The sequence below is a fragment of the Pongo abelii genome, chromosome 3, assembly GCF_028885655.2.
Source record: "Pongo abelii isolate AG06213 chromosome 3, NHGRI_mPonAbe1-v2.0_pri, whole genome shotgun sequence".
Classification (NCBI taxonomy): domain Eukaryota; kingdom Metazoa; phylum Chordata; class Mammalia; order Primates; family Hominidae; genus Pongo; species Pongo abelii.
Window position 1 is genome coordinate 46,233,829 of NC_071988.2, and position 19,360 is coordinate 46,253,188.

Genomic DNA, 19,360 nt, shown 5'->3' on the forward strand with positions numbered 1-19,360 from the left:
ACTGCAAAGTAATCTTTTCCACCTTGCTTCTGCAAACTCCAGATTATTTATTTCCAACTTGGACTATCTCTGTGCTCCTAAATTCTGCTCAAAATATACCTGTTAATTAATCTTTTTATGAATAAGGCTCTTGTTATTGCTATCACCTAGATAACTTATGGTGCATTTGCAGAGAAATTTCATCTGATGAGAAGAACACATTACAGCATTGAAGTAGTAACTCTAATCATTGCAAGTTGTTTTACTAGGCCAGTGCTTTCAGTATAATTTTCTTTTTTTCACTTTCATAACATTTTGGAGACAAAAAAACTTTTAACAAGATATTGGTAAAAATAACTTTTAACAAGATATTTTATCTATCCTTTTCTCCCCCTTGGATTCATTATTTGTAAGTGAGAAAAACTGGCCAGAGGGGCAAACTTTGGTACACTGATTTTTTTTTTCCTTCTTGTAGATGCCTCAGCAGAAACAGTGAGACAGGATGCACTTTGCTAAACTTTGGGGCAAGGTGCTTATTTTAGTGAACTGATATTTCATTTTAGTTTTTCTTTTAAGTTCCTGAGGGAAGGATCTCAAGGAAGAAAGCGAGCCTAAAAGAGGTTACCCATCTAAAAACATACAACAAAAAATCAGAATACAGAATTTTGTTTTGAAATCCTACAATTTCCAATTACATTCTTGTTTCAGAGAGGTTACAAGTTTTCAACCTCTATTTCATTAATCTAACGGAGTCTAAAATTTCTTAGTCTAAAAGGGCACCCCTAAACTAAATTAACACAATCATTTGAATATTTGTTAATTGGAAAAGTAAGATTTCTATGCAAATAGGCCATAATTTTCAAACAGTAGATACAATTTATATAGTTTAGAGCCACTGTTGATAATGGAATGGTAGATTTTCTTATACAGATAATGTATTTTATCATATTCATCAAATAAAAATCATCAGATCTGAAAGACCTAGAGATCACTTTATATTGCCCTTTAATATTTTAATAATCTTTTGGTCACTGGCCATTCATGACTTGATGCATGTTGAAGAACAATGTGGGTAGAAATTAGAGTGTGAATGGCAAATAGTAAATACACAGAACCCAATACTCCTTTCCTGGCTTTACACTCTGTTTGAGGAAGAGGCAGGGAGCCAAACTCATATATGTGTTTTCTAATGAAAAGTAATTATAAGAGTGGCACAAAGATCTAAGTGTAGAACAGGTAAGGGACCTGAATCTTTTGCCCTCCTCTAGAATCAGGGCATTGACCAAAAGTGGAACATGGAGTACGCTGTCACCAGAGGTAGGCAGAATGGATATTGAATGGGGCGGAAACAAAAGATGTCCATTATACATTGAAAGTGCAGTGGAAACAAAGAGGTTTATTCATTGAGGGAGACCAGTGGACTAGATTTTCTAAAGTTTCTTCCTCCTCTATGATTTTGTTTCTATATCTAAAGTTTCATATAACTGTGATACACTGCCCCAGAAGAGTCTATAAGGCTGGGGGAAATCTACAATGTGTGAGGATGGGAACATGCAGTCTTTTTATGCAACTTGTTTCCACAAATAAAAGTTGCCCTTTCCAAGGTTTTTAGTGCATGACAAGATCCCTTAGAAAATCCTAAATAGCACTATTTTGTTACTTAAACTTATTTTGTTTACTTAAACATGATTAAACTGAGCTCCTATTATGTGACTACAGCCTACTAAATACAGGAATTACCACAAAAAATAATGGATAAGAATGATTTATCTTTTCAAGAATGCTCAACAGAAGAGACAGATAATGATAAGGTTTCAATGTGCAAAAAGTAATAAAAAATATGATCAGGCTGCTATGTCACCAAAAATAAGAGACATCTTTCACAAACAAACAGACCAGGAAAAGCCTTCTGGAGTAAGTTTACCTATATAACACTTGTTATATAGGTAAACTCGTGTCATGGGGGTTTGTTGTACAGATTATTTCATCACCCAGGTATCAAGCCTAGTATCCATTAGTTATTTTCTCTAATCCTCTCCTTTCTCCCGCCCTCCACCCTCCAAAAGATCCTAGTGTGTGTTGTTCCCCTCTGTGTCCATATATTCTCATCATTTAACTCCTACTATTCTATTTTATTTTATTTTATTATTTTCTGAGACAGAGTCTCACTCTGTCGCCCAGGCTGGAGGGCAATGGCACAATCTTGGCTCACTGCAACCTCTGCCTCTCGTGTTCAAGCGTTCTCCTGTCTCAGCCTCCTGAGTAGCTGGGATTACAGGTGTGTGCCACCACGCCTGGCTAATTTTTGTATTTTTAGTAGAGACGGAGTTTCACCATTTTGGTCAGGCTGGTCTTGAACTCTTGACCTCGTGATCCACCCGCCTTGGCCTCCCAAAGTGCTGGGATTACAGGCATGAGCCACTGTGCCCGGCCTTAGCTCCCACTTATAAGTGGACTTTTCTTTACCTATCAAGGATAAAATATAGTTTTCAAACACTTCTCCTTTAAAGGTGACCTTCAAGTGCAACCATATATAATCAAGAGAATCTCCTTTAATGTCAAATTCCTAATGACAGCATATATAATATTGATATTATACTTAAGCATCACATTGGAATAAAGCTCCTTCTGGCTTTTTGCCAATGATGTTACACATTTTCACCTTGATTGAACATCATGTTGTAATCACCATAAAATTTGTCTTTAACGTTACTGTGAAATAATAGCCGATATGCCTCACTGGCATCTTTAAGAACAAATGTAATTTATAATACTGAATATACACAAAATAACCAGAACCAAGATAGTTAAAATCTAATTGTGCTTAGAATTAACAGTATCTAAAGTGGAACCATTTATATTTACTTCAAATTTCATGATGTTGCATCAACACCTATAACTTTCTGATTTACATTAAAGAACCAGAAAGAATAAATTTAAAAATCTTGGAACCAATACTGGCCAATTCAATAGTAGCCATGCTTCATAAGCACATGCTTCATCCAGGACCAGACTTAAGTTAGATCTATGAAGGTATTCCCTTAAGTATGTCTTACAACAATTGTCACAAATTATCTTAGGAGCCTACAAATTATTATTGCTCAAATACTGGCAATGACCAAAAATATTGATAAAGCATATACCCACCATGAAAGTACCCTAGAGAAAACATTATTTTATTTAACTGAAGAAAATAGTCTCAAAACAAAAAAATACTTTAGGCTAAAACAGCAATTTATACTGTGTGAACTGTACACAGCATGAGAATATTATATAATTGTGGTGGGCAAGAGCAAAGGGGGCTGCCCACAGGAAAAGGAATCTACGTTCAGACAACTATTCAAAAAACCTTGGCCATTTCCTGAACTTCCAGTCACTCTTCTTTCACTCCATGCAGTTTTCATTCCCTAATTCTATATCAATAGGTAGTCCGAAGGTCAATGGCCTCTCTATCCCGCAAAATGAACATTTTAGATCACTTTTCTGGACTTTCCACTGCAATAATACCAATTATTTCTTTTCTGGAAACTCTTCTTCCATTAGCTTCCATGATATTCCCTTACTACTCTTCATGTCTATATGGCTATTTCTTCTTTACAAACTCATCTTCTAACAAATTCTTTGAAGTAGGAGTTCTTCAGGGTTCACTCATAGGCTCTCATCTGTTTTTGCTTTTTATGTTCTCTCTCTCTCTAGGTAGTTCAACCACACTAATAAACTTAATTGTCATGGGCAATTAGATGACTCCCATGTTATATCTGCACATATGAACTCTCTTGTTAGTTCCAGAGCAATACAGTACATTAAGCTTCCTTCCCAACATTTCTCCTAAAATAGCTCAAAGTGTCTGCAAAATCAATAGAATAAGTGTACAATCATGCTCTTCTACTCCCAAGTTTGATCGTTATCAATGTTTCCTCCTTTATGATTTTGTTTCTATATCTAAAGTTTCAACTAAGTGTGTTACACTGCCTGGGATTGATGCTCATCCCAGTGAACAGAATCTCCATCATTTAGCTGAGCAAGTTAAATGTAGAAATCATTCTTGATGCCTTCAGGGCCCTCACAATATATAATATTTAATTCTTTAATTTTTAAATTTAAATTAAATTTTAAAATATTTAAAAATATCTCAAATCTGCTAACTTTTCTCTATCCAAAATGTCTCCATCCTAACTTAACTTCATTTCATATGCTTTCTTTAAATGGTCTTTCCACAATACCTCTGCCATTCCCCATCCTCCATCTATTTTCTCAACTGCTAACAAGGTGGGCTAAGAGAAGAAACGTGACTACATCACATCCACAATGAAAACTCTTTGTTATACTCTCTATGTGATAATTTACATTAAAAACACTTTAGTATAAATAGTGTTATGTACATGTACATAAATTAACTTCAATTTACAGTGTAAGGATTGTTAGTTTGCATCTGAAGTACACTAATCAGAAATCCATACTCTAGGAATGGCTACAAGAGGTACCTGCCACACAATTATAGAAGTATAAACCAGAGGGTGTGTTAATTCATCTAATGGATGTTAGAAATACTTTTTCACTGATGAGATGAATGATATTCAAGATATGTGGTTGATTAGAAAGGTTGTGTCAGGCCTAAATGGTTTCGTAGGGATAAAGTATGAGAATCTGCCAAGTATAGCAGTCTAACACACTGGGAATAATAATTCAGATCTAGAGTTCTATTGGTCGCAAGTTTCTCCTCTGCACAGAGAATTCTATTGTCTGATTCAACTACCAAACCGGATGCTCCTGCCATTAAAGGAATACCATTGGCTTTATTTTAATGTAAGGAGTATGCCAAAGGACAAAGAGTAAGGACTTCACTGGGTGTACATTCTCATTCTTATGTTCTATCTAATTCCATAGAATAAGTTTAAGAATTTCTTTTATTGGCCAGGTGGAGTGGCTTACACCTATAATCCAGCATTTCAGAAGGCCAAAGTGGAAGGATCGCTTGAGGCCAGGAGTTAAAGACCAGCCTGGACAACACAATGAGATCCCATCTCTACACACACACACACACACACACACACACACACATTAGCCAGGTGTGGTGGCACATGTCTGTAGTCCTAGCTACTCAGGAGGCTGAGGTGGAGGGATTGCTTCAGCCCAGAAATTGGAGGCTACAGTGAGCTATGATCATGCCACTGCACTCCATCAGCCTGGGCAAAAGAGACTCTGTCTCAAAACAAAGACAAAAACAAATAAATGAGAATTTCTTTTATTATAACGACACATATGTATGATTATAATGACATCTAGTATCAAGACTCTTTATGTTCCTAAATATAACTATTAAAGAGTCCAGATATTTACCAAAATAACTTGAAAATGATGGAAAGGTCAATTGTTTTAAGTCAGGACAGAATACCACTCAATGGTTTCTAACTTCTTTTAGGCTAACTTCTTTGATATCACTTCTTTAGTCTGCCTAGGCTGCCCAAACAAAATACCAGAGCCTGCATGGCTTCAACAACAAAAATACATTTTCTCAAAGTCCTGAAGGCTAGAAATTCCAATATCAAGGTCCAGCAGGGTTGTTTCTAGTGAGGGCTCTTTTGCAGAATTCCAGATGGCCAGCTTCTCGTCATGTCCTCAAATAGTGGAAAGAAAGCTCATTTTGATGTTTCTTTCCTTATAAAGTCACCAGCCCTTTCAGATTAGGGATGCACCCTTATAACCTCATTTAACCTTTATCACCTCTTCACAGACCCTATCTGCAAATACAGACACATTGGGGGTTAGGGCTTCAAATTATGAATTTTCGGGAGGACACAAACAGTGCATAACAATGAATTATAAAGCTTTCATGGTCCTTGATCACTTAATCAGCAACATTTCACACAAATCTCCTTTTCACTTTCTACATCCCAGTGAACTTCTTTCAGTTCCCTGGAATAGACATTCCTTCTTCCCAAAGATTTTTTTTAGTTTTGTTGCTTCTCACTTCACAGTCAATTCCAACTCATCCTCCTGTCATCAGCTCAAATTGTTCGTGGGGAGATATTTATACTCTCTCATCTACTGTTTCAATTACTTCAAAGTGACAAACTAGGTATATGTCATGCATCATTTAAAATTTTGCAAAGGCATACATATGAACTTGTTGATTCTTGGTGGTAGAGTGTATACCATGTTATTTATTGAATGTTTATATGTCTACTTTTATAATCCATTTCTCACATCAGCATTTAATTCTCCTTTCACTTCTAGCAAAACATGTACATGTTAGTTATCATCTTCAGTTTAGAGCAAATGAAACGATATTTTTACATTATGCTACTGTCAACTCAAGTATATATTGAAATAGTGGTGATAAATAAAACAGATGCATTTTTTGCCCTTGTGGAAATCAGTTTAGTGTGAGAGAAAGCTATTTAGCAACCACAACCCTATATAATTGTAGTATGAGATAAACTGTATAAAACATACAGTGATATAAAAATGAGAATACTAGGAAAGTGATTTTATATTAGGTGGGCAGAAAAGACTTCATTGAGGAAAAGACAATTAGGGTGAGACCAGGCAATGATTAGAAATTTTCTCTAACAGAAAGAAAAAGAAATCAAGAACCAATACCATGCTGTTTTTGTTACTGTAGCCTTGTAGTATAGTTTGAAGCCAGGTAGCGTGATGCCTCCACCTTTGCTCTTTTGGCTTAGGATTGACTTGGCAATACGGGCTCTTTTTTGCTTCCATATGAACTTTAAAGTAGTTTTTTCTAATTCTGTGAGGAAAGTCATTCGTAGCTTGATGAGGATGGCAATGAATCTATAAGTTACCTTGGGCAGTATGGCCATTGTCACGATATTGATTCTTCCTATCCATGAGCATGGAATGTTCTTCCATTTTTTTGTGTCCTCTTTTATTTCCTTTTGCAGTGATTTGCAGTTCTCCTTGAAGAGGTCCTTCACATCCCTTGTAAGTTGGATTCCTAGGTATTTTATTCTCTTTGAAGCAATTGTGAATGGGAGTTCACTCATGATTTCACGCTTTGTCTGTTATTGGTGTATAAGAATGCTTGTGATTTTTGCACATTGATTTTGTATCCCAAGACTTTGCTGAAGTTGCTTATCAGCTTAAGGAGATTTTGGGCTGAGACGATGGGGTTGTCTAGATATACAATCATGTCGTCTGCAAACAGGGACAATTTGACTTCCTCTTTTCCTAACTGAATACCTTTTATTTCTTTCTCCTGCCTGATTGCCCTGGCCAGAACTTCCAACGCTATGTTGAATAGGAGTGGTGAGAGAGGGCATCCCTGTCTTGTGCCAGTTTTCAAACAGAGTGCTTCCAGTTTTTGCCAATTCAGTATGTAATTGGCTTTGAGTTTATCATAAATAGCTCTTATTATTTTGAGATACGTCCCATCAATACCTAATTTATTGAGAGTTTTTAGCATGAAGGGCTGTTGAATTTTGTCAAAGGCCTTTTCTGCATCTATTGAGATAATCATGTGGTTTTTGTCCTTGGTTCTGTTTATATGCTGGATTACATTTATTGATTTGCATATGTTGAATCAGCCTTGCATCCCATGGATGAAGCCCACTTGATTGTGGTCGATAAGATTTTGATGTGCTGCTGGATTTGCTTTGTCAGTATTTTACCGAGGATTTTTGCATCGATGTTCATCAGGGATATTAGTCTAAAATTATCTTTTTTTGTTGTCTCTGCCAGGCTTTGGTATCAGGATGATGCTGGCCTCATAAAATGAGTCAGGGAGGATTCCCTTGTTTTCTATTGATTGGGATAGTTTCAGAAGGAATGGTACCAGCTCCTCCTTGTACCTCTGGTAGAATTCAGCTGTGACTCTGTCTGGTCCTGGACATTTTTTGGTTGGTAAGCTATTAATTATTGCCTCAATTTCAGAGCCTGTTATTGGTCTATTCAGAGGTTCAACTTCTTCCTGGTTTAGTCTGGGGAGGGTGTATGTGTCGAGGAATTTATCCATTTCTTCTAGATTTTCTAGTTTATTTGTGTAGACGTGTTTATAGTATTCTCTGATGGTAGTTTGTATTTCTGTGGGATCGATGGTGATATCCCCTTTATCATTTTTTATTGCGTCTATTTGATTTTTCTCTCTTCTTTATTAGTCTTGCTAGTGGTCTATCAATTTTGTTGATCTTTTCAAAAAACCAGCACCCAATGGAACAGAACAGAGCCCTCAGAAATAATACCACATATGTACAATCATCTGATCTTTGACAAACCTGACAAAACCAAGAAATGGGGAAAGGATTCCCTATTTAATAAATGGTGCTGGGAAAACTGGCTAGCCATATGTAGAAAGCTGAAACTGGAACCCTTCCTTACACTTTATACAAAAATTAATTCAAGATGGATTAAAGACTTACATGTTAGACCTAAAACCATAAAAACCCTAGAAGAAAACCTAGGCATTACCATTCAGGACATGGGCATGGGCAAAGACTTCATGTCTAAAACACCAAAAGCAATGGCAACAAAAGCCAAAATTGACAAATGGGATCTCATTAAACTAAAGAGCTTCTGCACAGCAAAAGAAACTACCATCAGAGTGAACAGGCAACCTACTGAATGGGAGAAAATTTTTGCAATCTATCCATCTGACAAAGGGCTAATATCCAGAATCTACAAAGAACTCAAACAAATTTACAAGAAACAAACAAACAACCCCATCAACAAGTGGGCAAAGGATATGAACAGACACTTCTCAAAAGAAGACATTTATGCAGCCAAAAGACACATGAAAAAATGCTCATCATCACTGGCCATCAGAGAAATGCAAATCAAAACCACAATCAGATACCATCTCACACCAGTTAGAATGGCAATCATTAAAAAGTCAGGAAACAACAGGTGCTGGAGAGGATGTGGAGAAATAGGAACACTTTTACACTGCTTGTGGGACTGTAAACTAGTTCAACCATGTGGAAGTCAGTGTGGCGATTCCTCAGGGATCTAGAACTAGAAATACCATTTGACCCAGCCATCCCATTACTGGGTATATACCCAAAGGATTATAAATCATGCTGCTAGAAAGACATATGCACACGTATGTATATTGCAGCACTATTCACAATAGCAAAGACTTGGAACCAACCCAAATGTCCATCAGTGATAGACTGGATTAAGCAAATGTGGCACATATACACCATGGAATACTATGCAGCCATAAAAAATGATGAGTTCATGTCCTTTGTAGGGACTTGGATGAAGCTGGAAACCATCATTGTCAGCAAACTATCGCAAGGACTAAAAACCAAACACAGCATGTTCTTACTCATAGGTGGGAATTGAACAATGAGAACACTTGGACACAGGAAGAGGTGGGGGGTGGGGGAAGGGGGGAGGGATAGCATTAGGAGATATATCTAATGTAAGTGACCAGTTAATGGGTGCAGCACACCATCATGGCGCATGTATACATATGTAACAAACCTGCAATTTGTGCACATGTACCCTGAAACTTAAAGTACAATAAAATACATATGTGTATATATATATATACATATATATGTATACATATATATGTATATATATATATATATATATATATATATATATATAAGAAATCCAGAATAGGCCAGTAATGGGTGGCAAGATTAAATAATTAGTAAAAAATTTCTCACCAAAAAGAAAGCCAGGACCAGGTGGATTCACAGCCAAATACTATCAAACATACAAAGAACTAATACCAATCCTCCTGAAGCTATTTTTTTTAATTGTGCAGGAGTGAATTCTCCCTAACTTATTCTATGAGGCCAGTATCATCCTGATAGCAAAATCATACAAGGGCACAACAACAACAACAAAAGATACATGCAATGATGAACACAGATGCAAAAATCCTCAACACAATACTAGCAAATCAAATCCAACAGCACATCAAAAAATAATACACAATATTAAGGTGAGCTTTATCCCAGAGAGTCAAGGATGGTTCAATATACTCATATCAATAAATGCTGTATATCACATAAACAGAATTAAGGACAAAAACCACATGATCATCTCAGTAGATGAATAAAAAGTCTTTGATAAAATTCAGCATCACTTCATGATAAAAATCCGCAACAAACTAGGCATAAAAGCAATATATCTCAACATAATAAAGGCCATATATGACAAACTCACAGCCGACATCATGCTTAATGGGGAAAAGTTGAAATCATTCCCTCTGATGATTTCTAATTCCCTCTAATCTAAGTACTAGAACGAGAAATTGATGCCCACTTTCACCATTGTTATTCAACATGGCACTAGAAACCCTCAACAGAGTAATCGGGCAAGAGCAAAAAATAAAAGGCATTCAAATTAGAAAAGAGGAAGTCAATGTATCCCTGTTTATTGATCACATGATAATATATCTAGAAAATCCTAATGACTCCACCAAAAAATTCTCAGATTTGATAAATGAATTCAATAAAATTTCAAGATACAAAATAAAGTTACAGAAATTGGTAGCATTTCTATACATGAATAATAATCTAGCTAAGGACCAAATCAAGAAGGCAATCCCATTTAACATGATACAAAAATAAAATACCTAGGAATGTATTTAACCAAGGAGGTGAAAGATCTCTATAAGGAGAACTACAAAACATTGATGAAATAAACTGTAGATGACACAAACAAATGGAAAACATCCCATGCTCATGGACTGGAAGAATCAAAATTGTTAAAATGATCACACAGCCCAAAATAATAGAAAGAGTCAATGCAATCCTTATCAAATGACCAGTATCAGGTTTCACAAAATTATTTAAAATAATCTTAAATTTTATATGGAACCAAAAAATGGACCAAATAGCCAAAGAAATCCTAACCAAAAAGAACAAAGCTGGAGGCATCACATTCTCTGACTTCAAATTATACTACAAAGCTATGGTAACCAAAACACCATGGTACTGGTATAAAAATAGACACATAGGTCAATGGAACAGAGAAGAGGACCCAGAAATAAAGCCAGTTGTCTACAACCAACTGATCTTCAACAAAATCAACAAAAATATGCAGTGGATAAAGGACATCCTATTCAATAATGGTGCTGGGAGATCAGATAGCCATATGCAGAAGAATGAAACTGTAACCATATTTCTCACCATACATAAAAATTAACTCAAGATGGGTTGAAGACCTAAACATAAGACCTAAAAGTATAAAAATCCTAGGAAAATCCTCTCCTGGACATTGGGCTAGGCAAAGAATTTATGAGCAAGTCCTCAAAAGCAAATGCAACCAAAACAAAAATAGACAAATTGAATTTAATTAAACTAAAAAGCTTCTGTACAGCGTAAGAAACAAATAACAGAGTAAACAGACATCCTACAGAATGGGAAAAATATTTGCAAACTATGCACCTGACAAAGGACTAATATCTAGAATCTACAAAGAACTGAAGCAACTCGACAACAACAAGGAAAAAGAAATAGCCCTATTACAAAGTGGGCAAAGGACATACATTTCCAAAAGACATACAAGCAGTCAACAAACGTACGAAAAAATTTTCAACATCACTAGTCATCAGAGAAATGCAAATAAAAACCATAATGAGATACCATCGTATAGCAGTCAGAATGGGAAAGTCTAAAAACACCAGATGTTTGCAAGAATGTGGAGAAAGGGGAACACCTATACACTGTTGGTGGGAGTGTAAATTAGTACAAACTTAATGTAAAACAAACTAGGTATTTCTCAATGAACTAAAAATAGAACTACCATTCAATCCAGCAATCCAACTACTGGGTATATACCCAAAGGGAAAGAAATCATTATATTAAAAAGATACTTATATTTGTACATTTATCACAGCATTATTCACAATAGCAAAAACATGGATGGAATCAACCTAAGTGTCCATCAATAGAGGACTGGATTAAAAAGTGCTATCTATATCACATGTGATATCTATCTATCTATCTATCTATCTATCTATCTGTCTATCTCTCTATCAATAATACTTAGTCATAAAAAAGAATGAAAGCATGTCTTTTGCAGCAACATGGATGGAACTGGAGACCATTACCCTCAGTGAAATAACTTAGAAACAGAAAATCAAATATTATATATTCTCACTTATAAGTGGGAGCTAAACAATATGTACACATGCATATACAGAGTGGAATAGCAGACACTGGAGACTATGAAAGGTGGGAGGGTAGGAGGGGGGTTAGGTCTGAAAAACTACCTACTGGTTACAATGTTCACTGTTCTGGTGATGGATGCACTAAAAGCCCAGACTCTATCATTATGCAACATATGCATGTAAGAAGCTTGCACTTGTACCCCTTAAATTTACTACAATAAGTTATTTTTTTAAAAACTCACTTGTCACTTCTCTGCTCTGCTAACCCCCAAAACACTGCCCTTTTGCAAGCCAAAGATCTTTACCAATTTGCCTTACTTTTACAAAATCATATCTTCCCCAGTCCTTACACATACTCTCTCAAGCCAGACTGCTCCCCATACAGCCTGTGCATTTTGGGAGTTGTTCGTTTGTTTCTCACTCTGCCCCTAGAATATAAACTCCTATTCTTACGAAGTTTATGTTATCTTGCTCACTGTTGTGTAAGTCTGTCTTATCCACTGCTGTTCAGAGACAGGCATAGCTCAGGTATGCAATAAATATTTGTAGACTGAAAAAATAAAAATAAAGAGAGAAATGTTCTGTAGCAAAGAAGAAAGGCAATTATAAGCAGAAGGCTTAACACACAAGGCCTTGAGGCAGAAACTGAAAAAAGCCCAATGTGACTGGGGCATCATGTGGTGGAGGCAAGCTGGCATCAGGTAAGCTAGGAAGGGTCAGCAGGAGAGCATAATGCAGAAGCTTGCAGGCCTCCAAGCAATTTTGGATTTTATTTGCAGCTATAATACTTTATGGTAATTTCATTCTATAAGTATTCTACAATACTTTATGGTAATTTCGTAACTAGTATAAGAATTATAACATTGTTCTATAAAAACTGAGGCAACATTTATTCAATCAGAATTCTGTGAAACTTTGTGTATAGCAATTAATATAATTTTAGATATGCTACTTTCTAATGTTCTAAACTGAGAGGTATAGAGCATAGAAAATCTATCAAAGTGGGTGGTTGATATGGCTCTTCAAAAGAGAGTCAGCTATCTCAACTAACCATTATTTCAGCCATATATCTGGCAGGAGTTAGATGATAGTCAATTCATGTTTCTGTATGCTGGCAAGTACCTAAAGTACAGACAGTCTCTGTGTGCTTTTTATTGATGAAAATTTCATGTATTTCCAACCCCAAAAGTTCAGGTGACAAAGCTAATATTACAAGGGAAAAATAACAGAGAGGTATCCATACTATCTCAGCAAGAAAATAACTTAAAAGAAAGCTGTATATGAATAGCTGTGAATAAGTCCAACTCTTTTTAGTCAGAATGTTTTTGATTAAGATTTCTATTTGCAACAATGTGGCAGGATATATATTCTCAAAGTAGAAATTTAGTGAACCCAAAGAAATAAGCATAGGAGCGTAGCCAGCATTTACTCAAAGAGTATTTGCCCAAAAATGTGAATGTGAATTTCAGTTTTCATGGACTCACAATACATGGAAAATAAAAATCAAAGCCTAGGCCTAAGATAGAAAATTTATCTTCTTAAAACTGATAGCAAACAGCTATATATTCAGGCAAAGGGTAGTCCATAAATAACCCACTTTGCAGAAAACCACAAGAAAAATTAACTCTCTCAAATCTCAAAACTGCCTAAAGGGGCACTAGTGAAAAATAGTGAATAAGATTGTGGAACCACAAACTGGCCCTCCTGCAGGTTTATGCACAATCTCACACTGTCTTAGTCTGATAGCTTTTAAACTGAGAATATAGTTTGCAGAGATTCTAGACCCACAGAATTAAATGTAAATCCTCTCTGGAAAGATACATTTCTATCCCAGATCTCAGAGAAATTCCAAAATTAAAAATCTAAGGAAAATGAGGAGCTCATGGACAAAAGTACTAAATACATAGAGAAACGAGGCACCAGAAGCAAAAACCAGAAGAAATAAACTAGGAAGTCCTTCAGATAATGTAATTGTTAGAGATCAACTATGAGGAAAACATATTCAATGTACTCAGAGATTTTTGTCTAATCTTAAAATATTTATATGAACAAGAAACTATGAAGAATGCCTAAAAGAAACTATCATCAGAGTGAACAGGCAACCTATAGAATGGAAGAAAATTTTTGCAATCTATCCATCAGACAAAGGGCTAATATCAAGAATCTACAAAGAACTTAAACAAATTTACAAGAAAAAAACAACCCCATCAGAAAGTGGGCAAAGGATATGAACAGACACTTCTCAAAAGAAGACATTTATGCGGCCAACAAACATATGAAAAAAAGCTCATCATCACTGGTCATCAGAGAAATGCAAATCAAAACCACAATGAGATACCATCTCACGCCAGTTAGAATGTTGATCATTAAAAAGTCAGGAAACAACATATGCTGGAGAGGATGTGAGGAAATAGGAATACTTCCAGGAAAGCTTGTTAGGAAAAGTGTTATATAAGTTATATGTCTTATCTTATATAAGTTATATAAGTCTTGTCTTATACTTCCTCAGAAAGAGAGAATGTTACCATAACAGAAACAAGAACAGTTCAGCTCTTTCATCAGCCCTGGGACCAGGAGAACACAGTGGGAATGACTGACAAATTAAAGCAATATAATCTACATGTGGAAGGAAAAGGAGATTAGTTCAACCATTGTGGAAGACAGTGTGGCGATTCCTCAAGGAACTAGAACTAGAAATACCGTTTGACCCAGCAATTCCATTAGTGGATATATACCCAAAGGATTATAAATCATTCTACTATAAAGACACATGAACACATATGTTTATTGCAGCCCTTTTCACGATAGTAAAGACTTGGAACCAACCCAAATGCCCATCAATGATAGACTGGATAAAGAAAATGTGGCACATATACACCATGGAATACTATGCAGCCATAAAAAAGGATGAGTTCATGTCCGTTGGAGGGAGATGGATGAAGCTGGAAACCATCATTCTCAGGAAACTAACACAAGAACAGAAAACCAAATATTGCATGTTCTGACTCATAAGTGGGAGTTGAACAATGAGAACACATGGACACGGAGGGGCAGGGCATCACACACGGGGGCTGGTCATGGAATGGGGGTCTGGGGGAGGGATAGCATTAGGAGAAATACCTAAAGTAGATGATGGGTTGATGGGTGCAGCAATCCACCATGGCGTGTGTATACCTATGTAAGAAACCTGCACGTTCTGCACATGTACCCCAGAACTTAGAGTATAATTGAAAAAGGAATGCCTAAAAAGACTAAAAGCAAAACCAAATAAAATTTCTGAAATATAAATAATATTAAAAATTCAGTGAATACATTTAATGGCAAATTAGTCATAGCTAAAGAAACAATGAACAAGAAGATAAATCTTAGTTAAGTGTTCAAAATTCAGCAAAGAAATGAAGAAAGGATATGAAAAAAGTTTTTGATGTGTTTGAAGTGAGCTCATTATTACATTGGTGATTGTATATGGAAACAAATTATAGAAAACTATGCCTTCCTACTGAACTTCCTGGGGATTTCCTCCTTTTTTGAGCCTTTAAAGTCCTCTGGCCTTTCATTGCTTTGTCACCTGAGCTGGCTGCAAATCAAACACAGGAAAACTTGTAAGGCAGATGAGCTACTTACATAGCAAGCTTAAGTGTTCTCTTAGTAGGACCTCAGCTCTATCTCAATTAGAGCATTTTTAAGTGAGTAGAACAAGCTTTTAAAAGGATGCTATGACATCAGAAACCAGAGCTTCTTGAAAAATAGCCCCTGTTCTATCTGTACAACCTACTTGTCAGCAGAACCAGTAGCAGGGGGCCACCTAAATGGTAGCATCTGGAGTGCAATATAGTTTCCTGCTGTTTTCATGCAGCCAAGGTATCCATTAAAGAGCTGGCACAGCTTAGAGAGGCACATTAGAAATGGCCTTCACTAAATACACAGTCTCCTTTTCCTTCCACATATAGATTATATTGCTTTAATTTGTCAGTCATTCCCACTGTTTTCTCCTGGTCCCAGGGCAGGTGAAGCTGAACTGTTCCTGTTTCTGTTACGGTAACATTCTTTCTTTCTGAGGAAGTATAAGATAAGATTTCAGGCTGAGAATGCATTTTCCAGAGGTTACTAATTCTTTTACTATTTTATGTCTGAAATCCGAATGTTTGGACTCAATATCCTAAGCTGGTTGAAACTCAAAGGTTCATTGCTTTGCTCCAGGGAAATATAGATCTCTGCTTGCCCACATGATGAATTGGTTTTTGTTCTGCCCTTCTCAGACCTTTGAAAGTACTAGGGATTAAAAATCAAGAGAGCCCGGGAGAAATCAGAAATTCTAACTATAGGTCAGAAGTTGCTGAGATGAGTGAATTATAAAAGACCCCAAAATTCCACCGTCCATTAAGGCATCTTACTGATCTCCTTAATCACAACTGCTGTCTACTCACCTACTGTCTTTTTTTTTTAAACCATTGAGTGAGACTGCAAATAACCATATGAACAGTGTGATTGTGCATACAGGATCCCAAAAATGCTAGTGTCAGCTCTGCAACTATATTAATTGTGTGACCTTGAGCAGGGTGCAAACTTTCCTTGTTCCCTTTTTTTCATATGTATATGAAAATAATAACACCTATTGTAGTCTAAACAGAAAATAAAACATATATTGCGTATAATTATAATATAATTATTTATATATTAATATATGTAACATATATTTATATATATACTATATTATATATTATAATATATATTTACAATATATATTATTTTATGATTAAGTAGAAAAACAGAGGGCAGCCATTATTAATATAGTTTAGTATATGCAATGAAAATTTTAGATATGCTGCTTTCTAATGTTCTAAACTGTGAGGTAGAGAGCATAGAAAATCTGCAGAAGTGGATATTTGAGTGTATTGTCCATGACCAATGTCTATTATTATTTTCTTCTCTCTGCTTGGCGTATTCCATTGTCACCTGGTACTACTCTTGTTAAATCTATTATGAGCCATTTCTGTTTAGACTACAATGATGTTATTATCTTCATATACATATGAGAAAAAGGGAACAAGGAAAGTTTGCACCCTGCTCAAGATCACATAATTAATAAAGTTGCAGAGCTGACACTAGCATTTTTGGGATCCTGTACGCACAATCACACTGTTCATATGGTTATTTGTGGTAGTGTATACCACATATATGTATGTAATATATGTATTAAATATATATACCACATATATGTAATATGTATATTATTAAATATATATAATTATAATATATATTTATATATAACATATATACATATATATACACACAATTGTTTGTTTAAATTTCCCCTTCTATAAAGCGTATAATTTCATGTTCTTAGAGGGAAAGCTATTGCTTCTTTTCTCATTTTTGCGTATGCATGTTTTTATGTTACATGGTCTTATAGCAGGCCCAAGTGTTGAATCCTGTTCCTACCAGTGGTGATCCAGCTGTTTGAGTTGTGTTTAAACATTTCTTTGAAACATTCTCCAGAGGACTACATTTAAATTTTCATGCACAAAACATGGCCTCCCATTCTGCTTCTGACCATTTCTATTAAGTTCATGCACGTTTATAATTCAGCCAAATTTAGCCCTTATTTCATCACACTTATATATAACTATCTCCCTACTCCTGCCAAATGGATTATACACTTATGAACTTACAAAAGAAGAGATCCAGCAAGAGGCAAGGATAGGGTATATATTATATATGATTTCTTAAATTGAAAAAACAAGGTTTTGATTAATGGACTAAAGACTAAACAACAGAGAATTTGAGAATCACACTTGAAGCTGCATAAACACATATGTATATATAAATACACGTGTGCATGCACATACACACATACATTGAAACGGACAAATGATTAATGACTTCAGAAAAAACTGATTCCCCAGTCCAGATTTTACTGAAGCTAATACTTGAACTTGTTCATGTAGCCTGAATATAATTTAGCTACATGAAGAAAACAATTAAAACTCTTGTAGAATGTTAGGGCAGTCAGAAAGAGTTTGGAATTAAAAATATGGCTATGAACAATATACTCTGGTAAGGGAGCAGATTACCACCTACATGGCTGGTTGAAATTGATCTGAAAGATTACCTTTCCAAGATGATTTCTCTTCTAGAACTGCTACTACAGGATTCTTTAGCATAGTTGTTTATTATGTATAACCTTTGAGTGTACATATTAAGGCAGTGAGCATTACTTAAGTTCCTCTTTTTGAAGATGCTATCCATTTAGTAACAGTTATTTAGAGATATAAGAAGAAAATACTGGGGCCAGGCATAGTGGCTCAGGCCTGTAATCTCAGCACTTTGGGAGGCTGAGGCGGGTGGATCACCTGAGGTCAGGAGTTCGAGACCAGCCTGACCAACATGGCAAAACCTCGTCTCTACTAAAAATACAAAATAGCTGGTTGTGGTGGTGGGTGCCTGTAATCCCAGCTACTCGGGGCTGAGGCAGGAGAACTGCTTTAGCCTGGGAGGCGGAGGTTGCAGTGAGCCGAGATCAGGCCACTGCACTCCAGCCTGGGCAACAGAGTGAGACTCAGTCTCAAAAATGAAAAAAAGAAAAGAAAAGAAAATACTGCCACATTGAAATGTACACATTTATTGAAAGATAAATCATTGGCCAGGCACAGTGGCTCACTGAACTCCAGCCTGGGCGAGAAAGAGAGACTCCGTCTCAAAAAAAAAAAAAAAAAAAAAAGTCAGGGAAAGGGAAGTGTAGAATTTTTGCATATGGCTGAAGTTAAATGTTATCTGCATTAAACTGACCATTACAATTATGAAATATTTTATGTAAGCTCCATAGTAACCACAAAGTAAATCTCTGTAATAGATACACCAAATATAAACAGAAAAGAATCAAAGCACACTACCACAAAGAAATTATCACATCATACAGGAATATAGCAAGAGAGGAAAAAAAAAACACAAAGGAACTACAAAACAGTCAGAAAAGAATTAACAAAATGACAACAGGACAAGAACAAAAGATAAATCCTTATTCTGGACTTATTCTGAAGTGTTAACATGCACAAAATTCAAAACAAATAAAATGCATTTTTTTCATTTAAAGAAATGCCAAGCAGAAGTGATGTCAACAAGATGGCAGAATAGAAGCTGCCAGCACTTGTCCACTCACAGAAATCAATTTGAACAATCATCCATGCATGAAAAAAAAAAATTCTCAAGAGCTAAGAAATTCAAGTGAGATATCAGAACACCTGGGTGACACACAGAATAAGAAAAGACACACTGAAGAGAGTAGGAAAA

At 35.8% G+C, this 19,360-nt stretch overlaps 1 protein-coding gene across 10 annotated transcripts in view; it reads right to left on the minus strand.

The window, feature by feature from the left end:
• LOC100451432 (cytochrome c oxidase subunit 7B2, mitochondrial) overlaps window positions 1–19,360 on the minus strand; it is a 173,425-nt gene that overhangs the window by 10,347 nt on the left and 143,718 nt on the right. Inside the window, exon 1 of one of the 10 annotated variants that reach the window (XM_054553876.1) lies at window positions 15,571–15,650. The exons of the other annotated variants lie outside the window; for them this stretch is intronic. The gene's annotated coding sequence lies outside the window, so the exon portion shown is untranslated. Of the gene's footprint in view, window positions 1–15,570; window positions 15,651–19,360 lie in introns of those variants that run through there. 10 annotated transcript variants of the gene reach the window in all.